Source organism: Tupaia chinensis, unplaced genomic scaffold, assembly GCF_000334495.1.
Source record: "Tupaia chinensis unplaced genomic scaffold, TupChi_1.0 Scaffold146594_2, whole genome shotgun sequence".
In the NCBI taxonomy this organism is placed as follows: Eukaryota; Metazoa; Chordata; class Mammalia; order Scandentia; family Tupaiidae; genus Tupaia; species Tupaia belangeri.
In genome coordinates, this window is record NW_006206450.1 from 314,016 (window position 1) to 315,086 (window position 1,071).

The following is a 1,071-nucleotide window of genomic DNA, read 5'->3' on the forward strand; positions in this document are numbered from 1 at the left end:
AATAACCTCAGCTAGTTTATCAAAATCAGTATCTACATATTCTGTACATCTCTCCTTTTGCTAGTACCATTTTTTTATTGCTGCAGCTGTACTATAAGTGTGAAAATGAAATTGTAAGTGTCCTCCAACCTGTCCTTTGGGAAAAAAAAAAGTATTTTGACTATTCATAGTTCTATAAATTTTCATCCTAATTTTAAAATCAGATTGTTAACTTATTGGAAAGGAGATGGCAAGATTTGACTAAAATAACATTGAATTTATAGATCTACTTCTAAATATGTGACTTCATAAGTACCAATACAACAGCATGCTATATCTGTTTATTCAGGTCTTTTAATTTATTTCAGATTATTAAAAATTTATAAATGTATAGGTCTTGAGTATATTTTGTAAACTTTATTAGTGCTACAGATTTTGAGATTACATAAGCAATTGTTAAGTTCTAATGGTGGTTAGTATATAGAAATTTGTTAGATATTTTTGTGTCTGAGATAAAACATTTCATACTGCAAAATTCACTTTTGAGTTGTAATATGAATTTTCTAGCTTTCTTAGGATTGTCTATGTAGGAGATGATCACGTGAAGATTGTTTTACTTTCAAATTTGTATACTTTTTATTTCTCTTTCTGGCTTTATTGTGCTGCTTAGGACTTCCATTGCAAAAATGAACGAAAGTGGTAGAAATGGATACTCTTGCCTTAGACATAACCAGTAGGGGAAATGTGTGCCTCTTACCCCAAAGATTGATACTGGATGTGTGTTTTTGTAGATGCCATTTATTAAGATGGAAATGTTTGTTGTTTTCCTACTTCAATGAAAGTTTGTTGTAAACGATAAAATTTTGGCAAGAGGATGTTTTGTAGCTGCGAAAATTTTCTCCTTTTTGCTGTTAACATAATTATTGATGAACTTTTTGGATCATTGACTTTGTGTTGCTGAAATATATTCCACTTGTGTTGTCCTTGTCAATGCATTTCTAGATTCACTTGACAATATTTTGTTACAAAATGGTATGTTTTTAAATACTTCTCATTTATTGGCAGATGAGTTAGTGTTATCTATTGAAAAGT